At 35.2% G+C, this 26,919-nt stretch overlaps 1 protein-coding gene across 2 annotated transcripts in view; it reads left to right on the top strand.

Moving 5' to 3' along the window:
• The first annotated feature begins 764 nt into the window (after nt 1-764).
• Nucleotides 765-26,919, top strand: part of LOC141402756 (bumetanide-sensitive sodium-(potassium)-chloride cotransporter-like) — a 325,712-nt gene continuing 299,557 nt past the window's right edge. For both annotated transcript variants that reach the window (XM_073984675.1, XM_073984674.1), the window contains exons 1-2: nt 765-1,035; nt 1,715-1,859. The gene's annotated coding sequence lies outside the window, so the exon portion shown is untranslated. The remainder of the gene's footprint in view (nt 1,036-1,714; nt 1,860-26,919) is intronic.

The raw sequence follows: 26,919 nt of genomic DNA, 5'->3' as shown, positions 1-26,919 counted from the left end.
TTAACAGGTGTTAAAGGCAGCTCCCCAGGTGACACCACGGTGAGGTCAGTCTCCACTTGAGATGAGAGAGGGACCAAGAAAAATCCTGGACTTTGCAGGACCGTTCCTTGTTATCTTTCATCCCCTACGTCACCCTGTTGGAAGATTTAAAAATCCAAAAAGGGCCAAAAAACCGACCAAAACCGATGAAATAAGGTGGCAATGCTAAGACCAATTATTCTTCACCTAAGTATTTCTCTCTTCTTAGATCGCTACTTCCGTCACTCTTTTGTTTCTTCCGAAAAAGGAATAAAAGAGAATTAAAAAAGAGACACATTGTTCTGGGGTTTAAAAGAAAGAGTTGTGTTATTTCAAGACGTTCTCCATCTCTTTTCATGCTTCTTCTTTATCCATTTTGCCGGTATTTGTGTTTGTAGAAATTAAAAAAAAAAACACAACAAAAATAGCTTAGCTTCGGTTTCCCCCTGTTTGTGTGTAGCACACACAGCTGAGTTAGTTTGCTGGCGGACTGCGTGACTCTTTCCATTATTGTTTGCAAGATCGCTTCGGTCTGTGGCGGTATGTCGTCTCTGTGCGCCTTTAGTTAAACAGGCAGCCCAACTAAACAAAACCAACCCAACCAATAATCATTTTTGTCCATGTGTTTATGGTTTCTCTGTAGCCAGTCAGTTAGGCAGCCAGCGAGTGAGTAACTAACTGGCGACTGACTGAGTAAGTGATGTTGAATAGAAGAGAATGAGGCATGGAAATTTTGAATTGGAATTGTAGTGTGGTATTGTTGTAGTAGGCACGATCATCATCATCATCATCCTCATCGTTATTATATTTTTTCAATATACGAACCTGGTTCTCGTCAGTCTAATTTGGGCTCTTATTGAGTACGGTTCGGTTTTCTTAAGAAATTCAACTCGAAAGAAGTCAACGTGTTTTATGTTTTCCGAATTTGTTTTAATTTTTTGTGTTTATTTAAATAAACAATTGTGAGACAAGTGATTTTGAAAAAAAAAACAACAAAAATATCGATTCTTTAAAGTGGTAAAATTGTTTTTTTTTTGTTTTGTATAAAAAATCCATAAAAAATAATAAAAAAAGACATTGATTGTGAAAATAGAAATTGAAAACATACGTTGTTGTTGTTAGCTGCGTACTTTCATTGCGAATTCACTCACGTGTTGTGAATTCCTTTGTTTCAATACAAGAAAGGCTGCTGCTGCTGCCTGGCATGGCCTGGTGTGCAGAACGACAACGTATTTGTAATTTAAGAAAATAAAAACATAAAAAATAAAACATCCCCAAAAAAAGAAGAAAACAAAAAAAGATGAAAAATAAAACAAGAAAATATCTACATTGAGTGAAATTTTCGCTGTTTATTTTTTGTTGTTGTTGTTTGGTTTTGTTTATTTTTGCTATTTTTGTTTTCAATACAAACGAAAAAATAGAGTTTCTTAGAAGTGGTGAAGCAGTGTGAAATTCTTTCCTTTCTGTTCAAAATTTAAGATTTGTTGCTTGTTACCAAGTAGTGTTAAATATTTAAATTCCAATTTTTTATGTGAAAAAATTTCGTTAATATTTTATAAAAAATTTATTCTTTGTGTTTTCTTTCATTCTTCTCCTTTTACTCCTCTGCATTTGTATTTGTATTAATTGCTGTAAATTCTTGGCCGGTCGGTGTTTAACAAAAAATAAAAAAAAATATTCTTATTATGCTATTCAGGCATCCAGTGGATACTTGTCCAACAACATTATTCTTCAATAACAACAACTCAACGCCAATAACTCTGCAAGCCCTCCCCAACGTTGTTGGGCCCCATTGACAACTCTCAATTAAAGAGTGGAAACGCCAAAAGAAACCAAGAGAGGTAAGTTAAATATGAAAAAAATTCTATGTTTTTTTTTTGTTTAGTGGAGTTTTTAGCTACGATGCCCTTGCCAGAGAATTTTTTTTAAAAAATGTAAAACTTGTTTCCAATTACACAATGAATGACGCATACATTTTGTTAAAGATATTACCTGCATCATTGGCTTTAATTGAATTTTAATACAAAAAATAAAGAAGTTTAATTACATGTACATATATAATTTAATAATTATAATTAATTTTATAATTACAATATTTTTTTTTTCTTATTGTCAAAATATGGTGAAGCTTGTAAAAACTCGAAATTCTATGTTGATCCAGCCAGGTCCGCTTGTCTGTTTGTGGAAATCGAGATCGAATTCAATTTACATGGATGGTTAAAAGTATGAGATGGAATTAAATAAAAAATCCCAGGATATTATGTATTGAAAATGTCAACTGGGGGCCCGTTTCAAACTGCGCAATTAATTAGGAACGAGCTAAGATGCGAAATATCAAAGAGGACGGTCAGACGGTGTCTAGTGAAAAAAGTTGTAGGGAAAATCATCCTGGAAGTCCCATTATTGTCCCAGCAACATAGACAAAATCGTATTAAAATTGCAAAATCTCACATAAGTTTATAAGGAACGATATCAGGGAAAAATAGGGATATATCTCATAGTCAGACGGATCGAAAATTTGATTGGTTGTGATGGTAAAAAAACTTTTATGAAGAAATCAATGACTTACTAAGATTAACAAAATCTCACGAAATTACCATTAACCAAGGTGATTTTAATGCGAAAGTGGGAAAACACATGATTCCTGGAATTACGGGTCAATACGGTTTAGGATCAAGAAACGAAAGAGGTGACAGACTTGTACAATTCTGTCAAGAATACAAAATGATAATAACTAACACCTTGTTTAGCTTGCCTGTAAGACGTCTTTATACATGGAAATCGCCTCTTGACAGAAATGACAATGTTATTAGAAATCAGATCGATTATATTCTCATAAACAAGCGCTTTAGCTCAAGCAAAAAAAACCAGTAAGGAAAGGATCAAAGTCGGGCGGGGCCGATTATATGATACCCTACACCACTGTGAATATGTAAAATATAAATCGGAGCTATATCCAGATCTAAACCGATTTTGATATAGTTTGGCACATTTATTTCCAGACCGAATTCAGTCACACATTCCAAATATCATTGAAATCCGACTTATATAGCGTGTTTGGAGCAGGAAATACGCGAAATCGGCCAAAAATATATATGGGCGCTATATCCGAATCTGAACCGATTTCGATATAATTTGGCACATTTATTTCTAGACTGAGTTCAGTCACACATTCCAAATTTCATCGAAATCGGAAATATATAGCGTGTTTGGTACAGAAAATACGTGAAATCGGCCGAAAATATATATGGGAGCTATGTCCAAATCTGAACCGATTTCTATATAATTTGGCACACTTATTTCTATACCAAATTCAGCCAAACATTCCAAATTTCATTAAAATCGGACGTATATAGCGTGATTGGTACATCGCATACGTGAAATCGGGCGAACATATATATGGGAGCTATATCCAAATCTGAACCGATTTCGATATAATTTGGCACATTTATTTTTAGACCAAATTCAGTCACACATTCCAAATTTCATCGAAATCGGACATATATAGCGTGTGTGTTATAGAAAATACGTGAAATCGGCCGAAAATATATATGGGGGCTATACCAAAACTTGGACCGATATAGCCCATCTTCGAACTTGATCTTCCGACGGCTAAAAAAATGGTATTCCCCAATTTTCAGCGAAATCGGTCAACAAATGCGACCTGTATGTTGCGAACGGACGGACGGACGGACGGACGGACGGACGGACATGCATAAATCGACTCAGAAAGTGATTCTATGTATATCCCTAGAAGGAACTATGGGTCTATCTCGCTTCCTTTTGTATGTTACATACAAATGCACTAACACATAATACCCCTTACCACATAGTGGTGTAGGGTATAAAAATACGTCGACATACCCGGGGGCGGACGTGCCATCGGATCATAACCTATTAATGTCTAACGGACCAAACAAAAGAAAAATGTTGATATACAGAAACTACAGGATCAAACAGTTCGAGCCAATGTGAAACAACTTTAAAGCCACGAACTAACCTCAGTCAACAATGAAAATGGAGAAAATATTTGGGGATCCATAAAATGCGCCATTAAAACTATTGCTGACAATAATCTGTCCTATACAGAAAAGCCACAAAGAAAAGATTGGATGACAAAACAAATACTGGACTAAATGGAAGCACGGCGAAAAAATAAGAATACCAATTACGAACTGTACTACGAAATAAATAGAGAAATACAGATTAATATACGCCATGCCAAAAATGAATATCTTAATGATCAATGCAGAGAAATAGAGAGATTGCAACAATTACATGAAGACGTCAATCTTCATACAAAAATTAAGGAAGCTGCTGGAATATACAACAGAGGAATACCTAAAGTACTATACAATGAACATAATGAACCTGTCTTGGATACTATAGACAAGAAAAACATCCTTTTTACTGACGAAAATCGGTCCATCTACGAAAGGTCGGTAGATCAATAATTATCTGGGACATCTATCACAAGAACGGAGGTTGAAACAGCAGTAAAGGCGCTAAAAGATAAAAAATCATGTGGACCAGACGAGATTCCTTCCGAATTGTTGAAGTTAATTGATGGTGAAAACATTAACCTTCTGACGAAACTTTTTAATTATGTTTACGAAACTAGTAAACATCCCAAAGATTGGCTCACATCCATTTTTAAAACCATTCCTAAGAAAACTCGTCCAACATTTTGTAATTACTATCGATTTATTAGTTTAATGAGCCACGTACTCAAAATATTTCTAAAGATTATTCACTCCAGAATTTAACGGAAATGTGAAAATGCAATGGGGACCACCCAGTTTGGTTTTAAAGATGGGATGGGAACCCGCGAAGCTTTATTCGCCTTACAAGCGTTAGTTCAAAAATGCCGAAATTCGCAGAAGGACGTGTTCATATGCTTTATTGATTATGAAAAAGCATTTGACACGGTCCAACTTGACAAAATGATAGAGATTTTATTGTCCATTGGAGTAGAAGGCAAGGAGCTTGAATGCATAAAAAGTTTGTACTGGCACCAAACAGCGCAAGCCAACGTCAATGGCGAACTGACTGAAAATATTAATATTTCTAGTGGTGTTAGACAAGGTTGTGTCCTGTCCCCTCTACTTTTCAATATATACGCTGAACGAATATTCAAAGAATCAATAAATGATATCCGGAAAGGAACATATGTAAATGGAACGTTCATTAACAACATAAGGTATGCCGATAACACCACTCTTATAGCTGATAATATGTCAGGACTTCAAGAACTCGTCAACAGGCTGACCACTTGCAGCGAAAAATACGGTCTTAAAATTAATATCAACAAAACGAAGTACATGGTCATCTGTAAACGCTATACATATACTAATGCGACCCCATTAAAAATTAATGAAATAAATGTGGAAAGAGTCCAAAGCTTTAAATATCTGGGAGTTATAATCAACAACGAATGGGACATTTCCAAAGAAATGGCCTGCAGGATTGAAATGGCTGGAGACACATTCTTTAAATATAAAAAAGTCTTTACAAGCCATAATGTAAACTTAAAAACTAAAATAAGATATATTAAAACATATGTATGGTCTGTCCTATTATATGGCGTGGAAACGTGGACCTTAAAATCCGTAGATATGAAAAATCTCGAAGCCTTTGAGATGTGGACATATCGACGCATCCTAAAAATATCGTGGACACACTTCATATCAAATAATGAAGTTCTCAGAAGATTACACAGAAAAAGAGCTGTTGAATAACATAAAGAGACGAAAAACATCATACTTGGGACACGTTATGATAAATCAAAAATACAAACTGCTGCAAAGTATTATCCTTGTAAACTTTGAAGGAAGGCCTACAAGAGGGAGGAAACAACTTCTGTGGATCAACAACATCCAAGAATGGACCGGCATACGTGACGTCATAAACCTGCTAAGCGAAGCTAGAAACAGAGAGACTTTTGCCGATATTATAAACAATATTTAATAATTCCAACTATTGTAATACTATAATTATATTTGCATTTTGGTCGCCAACATTCGAAAATAGGCAAATAAAGAAGAAGATGGTAAACCACTGGTTAAACTCCAAAAAGATGAGGAAATAGGTTCGCGCTATGCCGCTAATATAAAAATCAAAATTACGAATTGTATCACAACATCAATAAGGAAATGAAAGCCGAAATCCGAATTGCCAAAAATAAACAACTAATTTTGCAGTGTCAAGAAATCGAAAAGCTTCAGAGTCTACACAACGACTTCAATTTACATAAAAAACTAAAGGAAGCAGTGGGAGTGTATAAGAAAAGACATCCAAATGTCTTACACAATAGTAACGACAAACCAATATTATCAATAGAAGAGAAGGAGAAAGTCTGGAAGGAATATGTTCAACAATTTTTCACAGATAATAGCCGATCAGACAACAGCCATTGCAACATTCTGGAACCCCTATAACTAGAAGTGAAATAAAGTCCGCTATAGCATCACTTAAGGACACCTGATGCGATTCCATCAGAAATATTAAAACTTATAGACACTAACAATATTGAGCTACTAACAATACTGTTTAATCCGATTTATGAAACAGCAATATATATCCTCAAGATTGGTTAAAAACAACATTTGTAACCATACCCAAGAAAAGCTATGCCAAATCATGCAATGACTACAGGCTAATAAGTCTAATGAGTCATGCTTTAAAAATATTTCTTAGGATAATACACAAGAGAATTTATCCAAAATGCGAAAAATACATGGGTATATCACAATTTGGGTTTAAAGAAGGTATGGGTACTCGTGAAGCCTTACTTTCCCTGCAAATTATAATCCAAAAATAGAAGATTGTATTTCAACTTTAAGATTTCAGAATTTCAAGACTACTTGTTTGAAATTCACTACAGAAAATGATCGACAAACTTGAAGAATACTGTAATCTGTGGAGCTTGGTAGTAAACTTATCCAAGTCCGAAATAATTGTTTTCAGAAATGGCGGAAAACTAAGCAAACATAAAAAATGGACATATAAGGGCACAGAAATAAAAATTGCTACCGAATTCAAATACTTAGGAGTAACTTTTACCCCAAAGATGAAATTTAACAAGCATGTTCAAAGAAGATGTAATGAAGCAAAAAATGCCATCATGGAGTCAGTTCATAGGAAGAGAAGATATAAGTATGAACTCCAAATGGAAATTTTTCTTAGCTGTCTGCAGATCAATACAAACATATGCTGCTGAAGTTTGGGGTTTTTCTTACTTTGAAGAAATAAATACAGTTCAAAGATATTTTATAAAGCGACTTTTAAAAGTACCTAGTTTCACTCCAAATTACATACTGATGTTAGAAACAGGTGTCAAGGATACACATATATATTCCTTGGGTTCACATTTAAACTATATCGGAAGAATTATGTTTCAATACTCAAATAAAAGGCTCCCAAAACAATTATCAGGACTTGTTATGGCCAAAAATGTTTTCTGGGCAAAAGAGTTACTTGAAATATCTCAGAATCTCAATCAACAAATGCCTCAAAGAATGTCCGTGGACATTTGGAACGATTTTTGTATGAACATAATACAAAGTATGAAACTACGATTACGTGATGAACGTTTAGTAACTAAAGCTAATAGTCAGAGCTTACGTATTTATAAACACCTAAACCCAAACAGCGCACATCGTTAGTTAAATGAATCTTATTCATATGATAAAATTAGATGGATCTTCAAAGCCCGCAGCGGAATGATACCCTTGGGATACAACAAATTTGAATCCGATAATTCGAATAAGGAATGCCAACTCTGCAATTTGCGAGAAGTGGAAACATTTCAACATTTTCTGGGAATATGGCCAATATTGAGACTGATGTTTTTTCAAAAGGCGGAATTAGATGATAGAGAGATTATTATGATACTTGATGGCCAAGAAGAAGGAGATTGAGATAAATTAGTAAGCTACCTGAAAATGAGTAATCAATATCGGCAATTATTAATAAATGAATTCAACTAAATTAATTTTGTATATTTTTGCTATGTACGACAGACGTACTTTAACATTGTCGTAAATTTTACTACTTCTTTAATTGAAATATGTATGAATTTATATACTCTGAAAATTTGAATTGTAAACACAATGAAAATATATATCAATAAAGAAGTCACTACTACTACTACTAAAAATAATCCAAAAATGCCGAGATGTACAGAAAGATGTTTTCATATGCTTTGTCGACTATGAGAAAGCATTTGATACAGTGCAACACGACAAACTAATTGATATCCTTATATCAATTGGGATTGACAGTAGAGAAATCCGATGTATCAAAAATCTGTACTGGTATCAATCCGTACAAGTTACTATTGATGGAGACAACACAGAACCTATCCTAATATCAAGAGGCGTCAGACAAGGATGTATATTGTCTCCTTTGCTGTTTAATATATACTCCGAAATTTTTTTGGAAGTATCAATAAAACTTAAAATGGTATAGTCATTGGTGGTAGATACATCAATAACATACGGTACGCTGATGATACTACAATACTAGCTAATAGTATCTCAAATCTGCAAGAATTAATGGACAAATTTGTGGTATGCAGCAACCAATATGGACTAAATATAAAAACAAGAAAAACAAAATATATGGTTGTGAGCAGGAAGAATAGTCACAGCAATATTTCCCTAAAAAATTCTCAATGGAAAGAGTCCAAAACATTAAATATCTCGGAATAACTTTAAATGACGAATGGGATTGCTCCAAGGAAATATGAAGGCGTATTGAAATTACAAGAGACTCGTTTTTCAAATACAAGAGAGTTCTGTCCAGCCATGATATAAATCTTGAAACTAAATGTAGATTTATAAATGCATATACATATATGGTCAACCTTACTATACGCTATGGAGGCATGGACAATAAAATCATTAGACGTCAAGAAATTAGAATCCTTCGAAATGTGGATCTGCCGCCTTAGTTTCAAACAATGAAGTGCTTCGAAAAATGAATCGAAATAGAGAGATAATGATAAACATCAAAAGACAAAAAATTGACTACCTTGGACATTTCATGAGGAATTCAAAATACAAGCTCTTGCAGGATACCTTAAAATCAAGAATAGAAGGAAAAACTTCTAAAGGCCGAAAGGAATTGTGTTGGATTGCGAATATTCATGAATGGACTGGAATACGAGACATGGGATACCTACTTAATGCTGCCAGAAGCAGAGACATATTTGCCGATATTGTGAAAAATCTATGAATTTATTTGAATTTTTTATTTAAAATCTGTTTCTTTGTAATTGTAATGATCGCCAACATTCGTATGACGAATAGGCAAAGAAAGAAGAAGAAGATGCCGCAAAAACAATCAAGCATGGTGCAGAAAATATGTTGGTCTGGTATTGGATCAATATATTGAATATTGGGAATGTACGCGCAGAGAAAAAATATTTTTCGCTTTTGTTGGAACAAAAATGTATGTTTTGGTTCCAAAAATGTATTTGTTTTGTTCAAACATTGTAATCCAAATCCAAAAATACCATCTTTTGTTCCAAACATAGAAAACAAAAACAACTTTCGAATTTCCGCAATATTGTTAAAATCGTTAACAATACCGATTTTTGGAACTATCATAATCTAATTTTGTTTACAAAAAGTATTGTCAATACAGAAAACCAGCCCAGAAATTTTTGATTTGAGTGCATATACTTCTCATATACACTTTTCGCATAACTTGGATATAAATGTCGCGTATAATATTGCAATCATTGATGAACACAATACATGGTTTGCTGCATTGGCTGACAACAAAGACAAACAAAAAGCACAAGAACCCACCACAACATAAGGAATAATTAAACACCATAACAAACATGAAAAGGAAAGAAGAATGAAACAAAACAGAAACAAATAAAAACAAGAGTCTCACAAGTACATACACACAAAAACAAAGGTAAAGGCAGCATGTCATACAAACACACCCACAACTCACCAAAATTGTTTTTTCAACACGGCATCGAATAGCGAGAGAAGAGAAACAAATTTTCGAAGAAAAGAGAGAAATATTGTTCAGTTGACACAAACTATTTTTGGATTTACAATACTACATGAGGAATCCAACAATATGTTAACAATACATATTTTGCTCTTGGAATATTGTTGGATCAAACATATTTTTTTCTCTGCGTGTATGGACAAAAATTTGTAGTGTCTTATCTTAAGTAATGCAATGCTTCCTTACCGCGAATAGTGAATAGTAGCAAATAGTTTAAAGAGAACGGCGTAAATGTACTGACGTTGACATGTTTGGAAAATAGCCAAAGATAAAATTAGACAGAAAAAAATACACACAATAAACACGAAATAAGGGAAAAGGTTCAAGATGTTCGGTATTCTAAATCAATGGAAACCTGTAAGGCATTCTTGGAGTCAAGGAGGTGTCATACAAACAAGTGAAAAAGTATCAGAGATGTACCCTCAGCTTTTGTGAATTGAAACACATCTTTACCAAAAAACCTATGTATGTATTTAGGGGGTTTTCAGAATTTTGAAAGTGTGGATTTGGATTAAAGCTCAAAATTCTTGTCGGGGAGGTACCTGACATAGTCCAAATTTAAAGCGGGTCTTATTATAGGAGTCATTCGTCTCGATAGATTTCGGGCCCACCAGTTATTTCAGTTGGTCACCATACAATTTAGACCTTTGGACCATTATATCAGGAAACATGGACTTGCCCACGAAAAAACATGTAATCACTGTAAACAGCGTTCAGTAAAAATGTTCAAAGGATCCTCGAAATCTTTTGTTTAATGTTGAACGTTTGTGCGAGGTGTGGACCGATAGAGTTAATTTTTGTACATAAAGTATGGACACGATGCCAAAATACCTCTTCTCGTAATATAGACGGCATTTCCTGAGTATTCCAGCCATGTAAAACTTCTCTATAAGTGGTGTTGTAAGACACGTAAGCCAATGCGTACACAGGACAGTTTGACGTACGACCATGTGTTGTGTTGTTTACAGTGAATTGAAAAAATCACTTTGCAAAGAAATGGAATTTACTTGGGAACATTTTCGTCCGTTAATTTTTTACAACTTCCGACTCGGAAAAATGGCCGCAAAAATGGATTTTTTTCGTTAGATCCATCACAATTTGACAATCGCTCAAAAAAGGATCTCATCGATTTGTGCAAAAAATTGTGAATAAATACGATCGCGGTGTTTCAAACGAAGTTTATAAGAACGTCACGGACGACGAATCTTGGATCTATGTGTATAAACTCGAAACAAAGCCTCGAACGACCGCGGGTGTCTTCGAAGGCGAGCCCAAATCCAACGAAAGTTGTTCATGCACTTCGAAGCAAATGGTCGCCTGCTTCTTGCACTATACTGACCATGTGGCTACTACACGGCTCTAGGAACGTAGGACGGTTAATTCTGAGTGGTACACTACAATTTGTTTGCCTGAAGTCTCCTGAGAAATTCAAAAAAAGGAACAAGAAAGGGCGAATCATTGTGCACCATGACAATGTGAGCTCTCACACATCGATTCAGACAAGCGCCATTTTGACCGGATAAAACTTGGAATTGATGGATCATTCTCCGTACAGCCCTTAATTGGAACCTAGTGACTTCACTTAGTTCCTTCACATCAAGAAAAAAATGCATGGACAACGATTTTCGTCGCCAGAAGATGCTGTTCAAGCGTTCAACAGCCACAGTTTGAAGGTGTCTCAATCGGAGTGGAAAAGGTGCTTCGACAATTGGTTTGAGAGCATGAAAAAGTGTATAAATCATGCTGGAGACTACTTAAGAAAACAATAAGCCTATTTTTGATAGTAAAACTTTTCTAATTCATACGGGCAAAATGTGCCTCCTGAGTAAGGCAAACTTAGTTTAAGTTCGAAGATGAGCCATATCGGTCCATACCTTCAGCTACCTGCCTCAAAAAAGTTCGAAAATGTTCGACGATAACTCTTGAAGTGAGTAACCGAATTGGTCCAAACTTTGAACATCTGGAAATTTCTACCAGACATAGATGAGATTCTAATATGAACTCTATCGTTCCACTCTTTCGGGTAGCTTCCACACAAAATTTCGAAAAAGTTCAGTTTAGGACCTGCTCTTGAATCGCTTTGATTTTTGTTGTAACAACTTGTATTCGCTGCCTCCATTACGACGGAACAAGTTTTATCAGGGGCAAGCCATTACTTCCTGAGAAAATAGTCCGAAAATTAAAAAATCCCATGTGTGGTGGTTGGAGCGCACGATAACTCTCGAACAGATCAGCCGATACGGTCTAAAATTTGACGTTCATAATATTTTGTTCAAACTTATTTTAAGTTCGAAGATATACCTTCAAGTACCTCCCCCACAAAAGTTCGGAAATGCTTGGGAAAATTTTGTGCACGATAATTCTTGAATGGAGTAATCGATTTGGTCCATACGTTTCGTTTCGTAATATCTCTATGGGACATAGATCAGGTTCGAATATGGATTATACAGGCCAACTGCTTCGGGTACTTCCCACACCAATTTTTTGAAGAGTGCAGTTTAAGGCCAGCTCTCAAATCATTTTACTTACTTTTGTAACAACTTGTATTCGCTGCCTCCTCCATTACGACAGTACACGTTTTTTCATGGGAAAGTCCATACTTTCTGAGAAAATAGTCTGAAAGGTTAAAAAAATCCTATGTGTAGTGGCTGGAGCGCACGATAACTCTCGAATGGATTCGCTTTACCCATTACGACGGTACATGTTTTTTTTAGGGACAAGTCCTTACTTCTTGCGCTAATGGCCCAAAGCCTCCAAAAAAGTCTGCCGGCACCAACTAAACTGCGTAGAACGTAATAAAACCCTCTAAGGGAGAAACCAATTTGGTCCCAACGTTGTACATCGTATTATATACACGTCAGAAGTATTGTGTGTTACTTCTGTTCTTTAGGTTCGAGGGTTGATTCCGTCAATTTTGTGTTTTGTTGTCAAACTTGATGTATATATTTTCTTGATATATATTGTAACTACATATATAATTTATTCAGCGACCTTTATTGAAATTTGATGGAGACTTAGATAAAGTACAACATTAACCCTAAAACGTGATTTTACTTTTGGCAGATTCTTGGCGTTTAGGTACGATTTAGAGTTTTGGTGTATTCTGGAACCTATAGTAAAAGTTTATGACAAATAATTTTGTAGAATATTTTGATCTGATACGATCACATTTTAAAGAAGTTTTTATAGGTTTTCAAAAAAGTGACCAAAAAGACCCTTAAGTGACTCGCATGAGGGTTAATTTTTTCCATAAAAAGATACCCCGCATTGTTGTCAGTAATTTTGCCAACGACACTTTATACCTAAAGTGCAAGGATTCTAAGGAATCTGATCTCGAATATTTCAAAACCTGTAAAAATGGGCTGAATTTGCCACGCCTCTTTAGGTTAATTCCCGACTTAAAGTTTCAAAACGCCGATACACGTGTCTTCTTTTTTTCGGTCCACTTTCGTAATCTGTGCGGGGTTTCTTGTAATTTTAGTTAAATTTTGTTGTACAGTGTAATCTTGTCCTTAAGCAAAACGGAAATAAAATATATCCACTTTTAACAAAATTGTGATCAGTCAAAATTTCGATTTTAACTAAAAAATTATAGTTTTTTTGCCATAAATCCGTAAAAATAGTTTAAAAAGTCTATCGCTTAAGGACAAGCTTTTTATGTGTATAATATTTCCACAAAAACATAAGAAGATCGGATCATCCGTTTTCGAGCTACAGTGGGGGGCACCGCGTTAAAAATGCCATTTCGAGAAAACCGTGTTTTAAATTTCGATATTACATACAAATCACAATGAATTTTTCCTTTCTAACGCTCATATCTCAGCTAATTTTTGCCCGATCGGCTCGAAATTTTTTGCAAAACATATTATTTTCTATCTATACTTTAAAATGAGGCAATAAACATTTTTTCGTTAATTGAAATAATCGAGCTAACATGACCTAAGGAAACAAAGGGGGTTTCCTTAATGAATTGTAATGCCTTCCATTTTGGAAGTTTGATATGATCGATTACCAGTGGCTTAGAACGCTAAGACCTCGACAACATTGCCGGATAGTGGCCATAACCCCTTAAATGGTTCTTCCAACTTCAGTTTTCCCATATTCAGCTTTATATATCTTTTCTTTAGAAACACCTAAAAACCGATTTTAATATATTCAGATTTTGTTTTACTTCTTAACTGCATTCACACACATGTTTTTATGACATTCTGCTAATTCGACTTAGCTGTGTTATCGCATAAAATATTCCCTCTTTATAAATATTCTATACATACCTACATATATACATATGTATTTTACATGTTTGTTTTTTTGTGTGTGCAAAAGTTTTGAAACTCGTCTAAATAGCGTTCGAAATTAAAAAAAAAAAAGAAAAGCAAAATGCAAATTGTGTCCATAAACTAGAAAGATATGTCAGACAAAATTTAAATTTGCATTGGCATATTTAATAGACTTCACATTGAGTGTGGCACGTTTTTTTTTCTTCGTTGTTTTTTTGTTTTCATTTTAATCTTTATAATCACCATTGAGATTCGAGTTTTGTTTTCAATGTGTGTGCCTTAGTGTGTATTTAATTATTAATTTCATAGATGATTTTTTGTTGTTGACTTTAGAGAATTACAATATTAATGACTTTTCTATTTGCTAAATCTCAAAAAAAAAAAAAAAAAAAAAAAAAAACAAAATAAATAAAAAATAAACAACAACAAAACGAAAACCTGACACATAATTTTTAATAATGCTGGGGATGCTGTTTGACTATTGCTTAGAGGCGAATTATGTGGTTTGTATATAAATAAATTGGATATCTTTAAAAAAACGCCATGAAACAAAACATGTTTTCTAGTAGCATTTAAGTGTTTTAGTAATTACTGGCATGACTTTTATTAATTTTGGGTTTATTATTTCCCCCTGAAGATAGAATTTTAAATTTACCGACGATAAATGGTTTTTAATATGCTATAAATAGCAGGAACATGCTTATTCATTGTCATGCCGTGACATATCAAAGGTAACCATAGCAAGTAGATAGATACTTTTAAACGTACGGGAATGTCAAAGGCATCCTTTTGGATGACAAAAATATGGTAAGGTGAAATATTTGATCAATGGCCACACTGATATGTCCCAATTATTTGTTCATAATAGCTTAATTGTTTACCCTGTACATTGGACATGAAATAAAGTTATGCCTCAGTAAGATGACATAAGGTACTCAATTCCACAGTGGCCAAATTTCCGAAAAACCTGGCCAAACATCGAAAAAAATTATATAAATTTACACTAACTAGTGTCAAATATTGTTTACAGGATCCCACTGTGTGTAGTTATGGAAAATATATACGTTTCTTGTTTAGTAAGTGCGTATAAAAACAAGTCAAAGTGATCCTATTTGGAATTTTTTCTCAATATTTACGTTTTTTTTTTAAATATCCAAAATAAAGAACAGTTTTTAATTTTTTTTTGTAATTGTAATAAAAGGTATGTGAAACGAATTTAAAAAGTTCAGTGTCGCCAATGAAATGCGCTTTTTTAAAACTGATGTCCTTGGTGATTATTTTCAAGGTCAATTTTCACAATAAATGATGAAAATGGTTGTGAGTAAGATCGAGTTGTGTTGTGTATCTTATCATTTCATAAAAAGGGAAGAGTTTTTTTACCAATTTCCATCGAAAAATCCTGTACATATTTGCACTTTTCGTTTTTACGTAATATTTTCGTCTTGCTGATATGTACAGATTTTCTTTGATTCAGAATACCAAAATATAGTATAGGGTCACTTCCTGGCGTTTGGGTATAATTTAGAGTTTTGATGTATTCTATGACCTATAGTAAAATTGTATGGCGAAAAAATTTCCCGATAATTTTGATCTGATACGATCACATTTTATATTCGATTTTAAAGATTTGTGGAAAAAGGGACCAAAAATACCCCTTTTATGACTCACACGAGGGTTAATTTTTTATGAAAAATATTCCTTGCACTCTTGTCAGTAAATTTGCCAAAGACACCATACACATAAAGTGCAAGGATTTCAAGTAATCTTAACTCAAATCAAACTCAAAACTGTAATCAAACTCAAAACTGTAGAAATGGTAGCAGCTTGCACCCCTATTTTAGTTTCTTTTTTTTTTTTGCAAAATTGATACAGATATTACCTTGGTATGTAATGCAAATATAGATTTCATTTCTTTGGTGAAATTTAGCGGAGAACATTTTTGTCTTTTACGCCATTCTTCTAAAATTATGTTTTGTATGACAATTTTGCCAAAACTCGCATGAAGGACGAACTTAACCCTAAAATGTGTTTTTAATTTTGCATATTTCTGGATGTTATGTAGGATATAGAGTTTTGGAGTATTCTAGGACCTGTAGTAAAAATTGATGGCCAACAAATTTGTAGAATATTTTGATCTGATACAATCACATTTTATAGAAGAAGGGACCAAAAAGTCTCCTTTAGTGACCGTCTCAGGGTTAACAAATATTAAAAAGGAAGGCAGCGACACGAAAAACATAGGAACCCAAGGTTATGTCTAACTCCATTCATTTTTTGAGTTTTATCCAGGTATTTCGTAAAATTGGCCAGTGTGGACTGATACAAATACTTTATCTTTGTGTCACCTTCGATAGTTCGGCTAGTACTCATATTCTTGACATACATTTCTGGCACATAAAACGTGCTTCGAATACGTGTACAAAAACAATAGATTTTGGCGAATTTAAATTTAAGAAGATTAGGTTGCGGTCATATATTAACACTGGTGGACGAGTCTGTCTATTTGTCTTAGTTCGGAAAATTACCGGAAAGTGTTTAAGATATTTGAGCGATTTGGGTGGAATATGAATTGGTGGTATCTTGTGCTAGCAGCCTTCCGATGGAAATATTTCAAAAAAATGAGATTTTTAGTAAATAAATACAACAACAAAGGCTTTAAGCTGCAAAGACACTTATTTTATTTAAAAACAACAACAAAATAAATAAATAGGAGCAAACATACGAACAAATAATAAAAAAATCTATATATTTAAATTTGTTTTTTTAAGCCAAAAAAAAAAAAAAACTATGATTAAACGATGTTGGACATCGATGGACATCGATAGGCTGCAAACACAACAGATAGCCACAGCATATTCCACTCAACTAGCCCAATTGCTTAACGCGAGCACTCCTTGTCCCGATAACATAACAACACAATGGCAAAATATTGCCCACTCCATGCAAACAGCCGCAAAATCCATACTTGGATTCCAGAGGCCTCCACAAAGGAATTCATGGTATGATCAGGAGTGTCGTGCTGCTATCGAAGAAAAAAATGCGGCATATAAAGCTACTTTACAATCAGTAGCAACGCGTAGCGCACGAGAGAGATATCGGAAGAAAAGGAGAGAAGAGAAACGTCTTTTCCGCAAGAAAAAGAGAGAAATGGAAAAGCGGGAGTGTGAAAAAATCGAGATGTACAGGAGCCAGAATGAAGTCCGAAAATTCTACCAAAGAGTGAAACATCAAACAGATGGCTTTGGTACAGGCACATCCTCCTGTAGAGGACAGCAAGGTAATCTTTTAACAGATACAGATAGCGTGCTCAGGATATGGAAGGAACATTTCTCCAATCTGCTGGTATCCAATAGTAGCGAAGACGATGATACCACAGATCCAATCCCAGAAGATGGTATAGAATGTATACCGCCCGGCCAAGATGAGGTAAAAACAGCAATCAACCGGCTGAAGAATAATAAAGCAGCAGGAGCCGAGTTGTTTAAAACCGGAGGCGACGCGCTGATAAGGTGTATGCATCAGCTAGTTAGCACCATCTGGCAGGAAGAACGCGTACCCGACGATTGGAACCTGAGCATCCTATGTCCTGTCCACAAGAAAGGAAATAAGACTGTATGCTCCAACTATAAGGGCATAAGTCTTCTCCCTATTGCCTATAAGATAGTGTCAGGGATATTATGCGAACGACTAAAGCCAATGGTCAACGAAATAATTGGACCATACCAATGTGGCTTTAGACCTGGCAAGTCCACCATTGACCAGATATTTACCCTGCGGTAAATCCTAGAGAAGACCCAAGAGATGCAGATCGACACATTTCACCTATTTGTCGATTATAAAGCAGCATTCGACAGTCCCCTCCGATCAAAGGTATTCCACGCAATGTCTGAATTTGGTATCCCCGCAAAGCTCATCCGGCTTTGTAAGATGACTTTAACTGATACTAGGTCCTCAGTTAAAATTGGAAAGAACCTCTCCGAAGAATTTTGTACCAAATCCTATTCAACATTTTGCTGGAAAAGGTAATACGAGATGCAAATGTCAAAAGAAATGGCACAATTTACACCAATAGCCACATGTTACTTGCCTATGCTGATGACATAGACATCATGGGACGATCAGTAAAGGAAGTAACTGATACCTTTAGGAAGGTCGAAGCAGAATCTGCGAAAGTGGGTCTGGCGGTAAACGGCGAAAAGACCAAATTGATGGTGTCGACGCGCAAAGCGTCCATAGAGCTCGGACCAACTGTGGAAGTTGGTACCTACAATTTTGAAGTAGTTAAAGACTTCGTCTACCTCGGCACTGCCATAAACACAACAAACAACATCATTTGTGAAATAAGAAGAAGAATTGTATTGGCCAACAGATGCTACTATGGTTTAAGTAAGCAATTTAAAAACAAAGCCACATCTCGTCAAACAAAAATAACACTATACAAAACGCTGATACTACCCGTGCTAATGTATGGCTCCGAAGCATGGGTACTTGCGCAAGCAGATAAGGCAGTGCTTGGTGTGTTTGAAAGGAAAATTCTTCGAAAGATCTACGGGCCGATTTGCGTTGACGGTGAATATCGACGTCGTATGAACCACGAGCTATATAAGCTATACAAAGACATGAATATAGTTAAACGTATCGAGATGCAGCGATTGCGTTGGCTAGGCCATATAATAAGAATGATCGATGATGAACCCGCTAAAAAGCCGTATAAATTCGAGCCACATGACGGTGCACGCAGAATTGGCAGGCCAAAGAATATATGGCGCAATCAAGTGGATGAAGAGATGACAAGGCGCGGTATTCCAAAGCACGAAGCACGAAACAGAGAGAATTGGAGATCTTTTCTTAGTTCGGTCTATGGAACAAATGTTCTGTAATGGGCCAGCTAAGTAAGTAAGTAGGAGAATGTACCTGCACCATACCCTTCAGGTTGGTGTTTTACACTCTGGAATAACTTTCCGACTTCATTCAGACTCCTGAATTGTTAATTTTCCACCCTCACGTTTTTCTTGCTCTTTCTTCCTTCTCCTGAAAATACGCTTCGTGTTTGTGCAGCCTACAGGGTTGTTCTTCAGTACGTAGCCTTATAATGTTTGGTACCCATGTATAGATTTTGCCACAGTTTGATGATAGTGGGCTATTCTTTGCTTGGGTGCTACAAGGAATAGTCCGAAGCGATGTTCGCTCACCGAATCGATCGGACATCCAGCACACTGGAAGTGTGTCATTCGTCCATCATAACATGATCAATGTGGTTTGAGGTTTATCCATCTGGGAGCATCCACGTGGCATTGTGTATGTTGAGGTTTTGGAAACTGGTGGTGCTCACCTTATCAAAATACTATCCGATTTTCAAAAATTCGTAAGATTCGTTTTTAAGCCACAAAATTCTGGAAGTTTTTTTTTATGAAAACCAAAATCGTTCAGTTGGCTCGGGTTAACGATCGCCATAAAATTTCATATTTGGCTCATGTGGTTCCTAAAGTTTTGCTGGGATATCTAGAAGAAAATATCTTAGTTGGGGAATTATTAGTCAGCGGTACGGTGACAAAGTCAATAGTAGGTCAGTAGTGGTGATTTACTATCCACATTTCCTACAGGGTAATTACAAGCCAATTTCGTGTACTTTTGGAAGTGATGTCCTCGTAGTAGAAACAAATTTTCAATTGTGTTTCAAAACACCAATAAGGGAAATCGGTACCAATGATAACACTGTGCAACATTTTTAAGGTAATCTTGTGCAAACAATTTGAGCTGAGGATTTTTTAAAGTACAGACCCAAACGACAAAAAAGCCCAGTTGGGTTTTGTTGTGTCAGATCCAGCTTGGATTTTATGGCCCCATCTAAACATGGTTAAATATTGACTTTTTAATGCAATTCTCTGAAATCTTTGTGAATCTTTATTTGACCTCTGAAGCTAATTTGTATATAAGGGCAAGGAGAAAATACTCGGAGAAATAATGAACTTGAAAACCCACATTTATTGACTCAAATTTTGTAAAATTACGAAAAATTCCATAATTTGTATACTCGTATATTTCGCACCACTTAATTTTTTTTCTTAATGTTTTCTATTGGAATGTAATACACAACTCTTCAGAACAATAATATATTAATAAATATATCAATAATGCGGTGAAATTCGAAATGCGAGAATAAACAGTTGATGTGAACTGAAATACGTGTTGTAAAAAATATGATGCAAAATACCGCTGAAGCAACATGAAGTAAGTAAGAGTTTCAGAATGTTCTGAAAAATTGCTGAACTTTATTTGGAAGATTTTTGCAAAAGGTTACTTGGTTCAAATCCCAATAGTTTAGCTGATACTGTCCAGAATTTCAGCAATTATGTACAATTTTCTATATTTGATCGATTTTGATGCCCTAGATGGAATTTTTCTTATGTGGTCTGTTCAAAAGATAAATTCCACTAGTTTAGGGCTACAATATTGCCAAAGGTCAAATTTCTAATCATTTCTGAGTTAAAGGCCCGATAAATGCAAAAAAAATGTAGTTTTATCTCGGTGTAGATGAGACCATAAAATCCGAATTAGATCTGACGGGACAAAACCCTACTAGGGTTTTGTAGTCTCAATATGTACTTTCAAAAATTTATACTAGAAGTTGTTTGCATTTTCATTGTTGCATAGTGTAATAATATGTAATGGGTTGATTAGAATGTTAAGTGGGATATTGTCACAATATGTTGACACATTTTTTCTTAGATGTAATGCCGATTGACCTTTTTTTAACCAAACTTTTCAACATTCTTTGCCTGTTAAAGGACAACAAGAAATGAAATAAAAAAGACGGTAATCTTATTTTATTACCACATCCGCAGCAGTGGTATAACTTTTTCATCTATGGAATTTCCTTATTCTAATTCTAATGAAACTCTAATGTAGACAAATTGTCAATGTGGAAGTTCTGGTGAATTTGCCATGACTCAAATACCTTTTTATGTAGGCAGGGGATTTACAAAGCAGAGCAGAGTGCAGAGATTTGTTTAACTTTTCACACTTTTTATCAACAAACAGCGCCGTGCCGGGTGGTGGTGTTGTAAAAAGGGACCCGTCATAAAGATAAACAGGTTAAATAAATAAAAAATAAAATCTTGGAAAAATCTTTTACTCTCTGTCTCTCACTTTCTTGGAATGTGTCATAATCACACAGAGTGTCGATGAGGCATTTAATGACGGTGATGAATGTTGTTTGTCTATTTACTTTTCCATTCAATTACCGAGTTCAAAGAAATGCTTCCAAGCAACCGGCGGGCATTGCTTAGTAAAAAATAGCTGCTACTCAAACTTCAACAACTTTTTTAACAGTAGTTAATTACTTATTGAAGGTTTCAAAAGGTAATTTTAAACAAAAAAGGTTTTTATGCGGCATGTTCGATTTATTGACAAATGAAAAAATATACTAAAAAATATTACTTTTTTAAGTTCGTTTTTATTGATTTTTAGTTTCGTTTAGAGAATCGTCACCACCTAACTAACAACCTTTCCACCACTTCGAAAGTAATAAAATAAACATTTTCTTTGGAGGAGTAGACGAAACGTTAAGTGATTTTTTGTTTTTTTTCTATTTTTTGTTGTTTTCAATGAATCGTTGAACAAAAAAATCTATTCAAATAAATAAACAATATTTCTACTACTATTGACTTTATGTACGTTTGCCATTGCCATCGCAGCTTCGACCTCCAGAGATAGTAGTCAACGGAATTAGTTTGAGGTAAAAATATGAAAAAAAAATAATCGAAAAAAGTTAATTAATTATTCACATAATATAAATAAACTTGTTGCGGTTAGTGGCACGGTGGTTTGAAACACTAATACATTGGAGATGAAAGTTCAGAATTTTAGCACGGCATTCTAGCTTACAAGTGGGATTTTTTTATAATAGAACTAGAAGTTTTTAGAACTATTCCCTTGTACCATCTCTGGTATTGCTCTATAACACATATTATTGTTTGTTTTTGGTTCGGCAGAAGAGCAAAGCTCTTTTCCTAAAACTCTGGTATTTTAATTTAATGCAATAATTGTGATTTCTTTTCTTAATTAATTGTAGTAATAGAGTCGCCACACTGTGTCATTAACACAAACAAAACGCATTGATAACAACAAAATACATTTTTTCTAATGAAAATTTAAATTTTCAGAATATCTATACAGAGGTGTCTTATCTATGGCAAGGTATTGCTAGCTCTAAAAACACACACACACCTACGCTTGAACAAATCGTTTATTTACTCGAAGAGTGTCATAACTCAAAATGCATTAACAATTTCTATTTTTTCTAAGCATGTTATTTTATTTTGTGTCAAAAGTACATGCTACATGAGTTAGAGCTAATTTACCTGTTATAAAAGTCAAACAACTGATTGTAGTTTTCATTAGGAATATTGGAAATTGGTAAAAACGTCGTTAAGTTCAGCCAGGCGGAATTTGTGTACCACTGTCAAATTTCAAAATTTCAAATTTCATATTATTAAAAAATACTCACGATGCTTTTGAAACAAATTTAAATGGAAGGTGCTTGCACCTGGGAAGTTTTTGCAGATTCTGAAACTACAATGTTCATAGATGAGAAAAATCAAATAACAAACAAGTAAAAAAGCTTAAGTTCGGCCGGGCCGAACTTTTCATACCCTCCACCATAAAATATTCTGAACTAAAATGGAATTATTAGTTTTCATTCCTGTCCCTAACTTTACGTGGGTACGTTAAAATGTCAGATAATGTACATAAAATGCTTCATTCGGGAGGCCCTTTTTTATGGTGCCTATATCTAACTATGTATGTTGACAATTTTTGGTGGGCTAGAAATTGGGAGGTACCGTTATATAGGGGATATAATAAAACATGGACCTATGTTGACAGTTTTTGATGGGAGTCTTTAATGTCAAATAACTTCTAATTCGGCTAAAAATTGTAGCTAAAATCCTCAAAATACCGAAAATCCGTACATAACGTGGGAACTTCAAATGCCATTAACAGCTAGTTCGGAGTTACCCCTATATGTGGGCTATACGAAAATATGAACTTAAATGAACAATTTTTGTTGCAGAATTTTTGTTGGCTCTTAAATTTCAAATTACAGAAAGTTCGTCCAAAAAATAAAGCTAAGGTACGGAAAATCGGGAGGTTTGTTTTGAGGCTATACCAAAACTTGGACCTACGTTCGGTTAAACATTTTAAGTAAAATCCTCAAAGTACCGAAAATCTGGAGGTATCGTTATTTTGGGGCTATGTTGACAATTGTTGATGCAGATGTGTAGTGACCACTACAACCTTCAAATGTCAAATTACAGTTAGTTCGGTTTAATATTGTAGCTAAAATCATCAAATTACTAAAAATCGGGAGGTACCGTTATATGGGGGCTTTATCCATACATGGACCTTTCTTGACAATTTTTGGTGGAGAGGTGTGGTGACCACTAAGAACTTCAAATTACAGCTAATTCGGTTAAAACTTGTAGGTAAAATTCTCAAAATACCGAAAATCGGGAAGGTACCGTTATATGGGGCTATACCAAAACATGGACCTATGTTCATAATTTTTTCGAATATAAGTTTTTTGGTCGCTAAGAACCCTAAATATCAAATTATAGCTAAATCGGTCTGAAAATGTAGCTAAAAACGTCAAAATACCGTAAATCGGGGGGTACCGTTATATGGGGGCTATACCAAATCGTGGACCTATGTTCACAAGTTTTGTTATATAAGTTTATTGACACTTAAGAACCCTAAATGTCAAAATATAGCTAAATCGGTCTGAAAATGTAGCTAAAAACGTCAAAATACCGTATATCTGGGGGTACCGTTATATGGGGGCTATACCAAAACGTGGACCTATGTTCACAACTTTTGTTATATAAGTTTATTGACACTTAAGAACCCTAAATGTCAAATTATAGCTAAATCGGTCTGAAAATGTAGCTAAAAACGTCAAAATACCGTAAATCGGGGGGTACCGTTATATGGGGGCTATACCAAAACGTGGACCGATATAGCCCATCATCGAACTTGACCTGCCTGCAAACAAAAGAAGCCTTTTCCCATCTTTATTTTTGTGGATGCTAGAGTGATTACCACAGACGGACGGACGGACGGACGGACGTGCACAGATCGACCCAGAATTTTACCCTGATCAAGAATATATATACTTTATAGGGTCGCAAATGAGTATTTCAATGCGTTACAAACGGAAAAACAAACTTAATATACCCTCCATACTATGGTGGAGGGTATAAAAATCGCCGGAGCACTTTTTAAATATATCGCGATTCTAGTTGACATTTTTAGGGGTTGTTTATATTTTCCCGTTGTTGTTGTTTATGCTTGGAAAATGTTGTAGCTATCAAAATTCTCTACAAGATTGACTTTTTTGGTATTTTCATAGGTTTCCCAATTTTTGAGATATAGAAGTTCAAATTGGGACAATGCACTGACTGTGCCGCCCCTATATAAAACAATGTCATAAAGGGTGCGCCTTAACTAACTTTTAACGAAAACCGCTTACACAGGAAAAGTTTTTTTTTTGAATTCTGAAACAGCAATGTTCATAGATGAGAAATATCCAAAAACAAGAGAAAATCGCTGTAGGGATTTTTAAATAAATCGCAGTCAAAATTCACATTTTTGGTGTTTTTTAGGTTTTCACGATTTTGCTTGGAAACCGCAAGTCCTATTGAAATGGTGCTAAGGAAATTGTTGTTGTAGCTGTGAAAATTCTCTAGAGGAATGACATTTATTATTTGTTCCCAGGTTGTACCATTTTTGAGATAAAGAAACTCAGGTTGCATTGTAAAGTTTTGTTTGCTAGTTTTTCACGATTTTTCTTGAATGCGGCAAGTCTTATCGATATGGGACCTGAGAAAATCTTAAAGCTGTGAAAATTCTCTACAGGCCTGGCTTATGTAACTTTTCCATTTATTATATAAGTTTAAGTTGGGAATTTGTATTCATGACATTGTTTTATAAGGGGGCGATACAGAATTGAATTTGAATTGTCCCAATTTGAACTTCTATATTTCAACAAGTAAAAAAGTATCAGTCAGCTTTGCTGACAGAGATATACTCTCAGCCTGTGTATATTGAAACTATTTTTTCCCAAAAAACGTATGTATTTAGGGGGTTTTAAAAATTTTGGATGTATGAACCGACAAAAATGTTGATTAGGATTAAAGATCAAAAGTTTTGCGGAGGAGATACTTAAATGAATGGCTCGACATTGACCATTATGCAACTGGATCTCCAGCCACTACATATGGTGCCATAGAGGGTTTTTACACCCTCGGGCTGTTTGCTCAAGAAGTATGGAAGTATTACCATCGTAATTGAGGCAGCGCATGCAAGATGCTTCAACGAAAATCAACGTGATTCGATTGCAGGTCTTAAAGTGAACTTATCCGAAATTTTGTGTTGGAGGTACCGGATGAAGCGGACAAATATAGTCCATATTTGAACCTGATCTATATCTGGTAGATATATTAGGATGTGTAACGTATGGACCAATTCGGTCACTCCCTTCAAGAGTTACCGTACGAACATTTTTTCCGAATATTTTTGAACTTTTGTGAAGGAGGTACCTGAAGGAGTGGACCTTCAAGAGCACCGTGTACTACGAATCGAATTTTTTTTATAAGATTTCCTTTCCTGTTGCTGACATTTGCCTTAATGACTAAAATAACTTTACTTACTTAGCTGGTCCATTACAGAACATTTGTTCCATAGGCCGAACTAAGAAAAGATATCCATTTCTATCTGTTTATTGCTTCGCTTTCTGAAATATCGCGCCTTTTCATCTCTACATCCACTTGTTTGCGCCATCTATTCCTTGGCCTGCCAATTCTGCGGTGCACGCAAGCGGCCCGTATTAATGCGCCTTTTTAGCGGGTTCATCATAGCTCATTCTTATGATATGGCCTATCCAACGCAATCGTTGCATCTCGATACGTTTAACTATATTGATGTCGTTGTATTGCAGATACAGCTCGTAGTTCATATGACGTCGATATTCACCGTCAACGCAGATTGGTCTGTAGACCTTTCGAAGACTTGTTCTCTCAAACACACCAAGCACTGCCTTGTATGTTTGCGCAAGTACCCAGTCTTCGGAACCATACATCAGCACGGGAAGTATCAGTGGTTTGGAGAGCGTTATTTTTGTTTTACGAAATGTGGCTTTGTTTTTAAAGTGCTTACTTAAACCAAAGTAGCATCTGTTGGCCAGTACAATTATTCTTTTTATTTTACAACTAATGTTTTTTTTTGGTGTTTACGGAAGTGCCGAGGGACCAACTTCCACAGTTGGTCCGAGCTCAATGGACGCATTGCGCGTCGACACCATTAACTTGGTCTTCTCACCGTTTACCGCCAGACCCACTTTAGCAGATTCTCCTTCGACCTTCAAAAAGGTATCTGTTACTTCTTTTACTGATCGTCCCATGATGTCTATTTCATTAGCATAAGCAGGTAACATGTGCCTATTGGTGTAGATGGTGCCAATTCTTTTGACGTTTGCCTCTCGTATAACCTTTTCTAGCAGGATGTTGAAAAGATCACACGAACGGCTGTATCC

This window comes from Musca autumnalis, unplaced genomic scaffold (genome assembly GCF_047663935.1).
Source record: "Musca autumnalis isolate F117 unplaced genomic scaffold, ASM4766393v1 scaffold_4, whole genome shotgun sequence".
NCBI lineage: Eukaryota > Metazoa > Arthropoda > Insecta > Diptera > Muscidae > Musca > Musca autumnalis.
Note: the sequence above shows the minus strand (reverse complement) of the source record. Positions and strands in the feature narration are given on the sequence as shown.